Genomic DNA, 763 nt, shown 5'->3' on the forward strand with positions numbered 1-763 from the left:
GTATCTCCCGATTGGTCGGCAATCTGGACGGGGGTTAAGGGGAATTCACGCGGTGATGCGCTGCGCCGTTTCCTACGCGATCGACAGATAGTTCCGTGCGGCTTCTCCTCTGCGAAAACCCTGAAAAAACGACTAGTTTTTAATTGGACAAATGAGAAGAAGTAGGAACGATACAACGTCTAACGTACAGAATAGTCGTCATAGACAATCGTGCAAATCCGCTTTACATGCGGGGTGGGTGCGGTCGTGTTTACAGGACAAGTCCGGGCGAACTAACCAGGCCTGTGATTGGCCGACGCGCACCTGCAATGCGTCAGGCAGCCGCGCGGACTGTGCCGCCGCCGGCTACCGGGTCAAAGCCGGGCTTCCCTGCGAGAGATAGCTCGAATGCAATGAGCGCGTTTTTCGGGTGCGTTTAGTCCTACACCTTTTTCTTTCTTTGTCTTTTTTCTCTTTTTTTTCTACTTCTTTTTTTTATTCTCTATATTCTTTATCTATCTTTATTTTTACTTTATCCTAATTTTTTTTCCATTTTAATCTTCTCTTTTGCTTTTTTTTTTCTCTCTGCTTCTTTAAGATTTCTCATTAATTTCTTAGTTGTAAATAATGTCAATCAGTACTAACGACAGCTATTAGAACGATATTATTTATTTACAATTAATTTTTATACAATTATAATCTTAATAATTTTTCATAATTTTTATCTAACTTTTAATTTAAATTATTTCTTAATGATAAAAAATCTGGACATAAATGATAGTAA

The sequence above is a fragment of the Apis dorsata genome, unplaced genomic scaffold, assembly GCF_000469605.1.
Source record: "Apis dorsata unplaced genomic scaffold, Apis dorsata 1.3 scaffold_97, whole genome shotgun sequence".
Classification (NCBI taxonomy): Eukaryota; Metazoa; Arthropoda; class Insecta; order Hymenoptera; family Apidae; genus Apis; species Apis dorsata.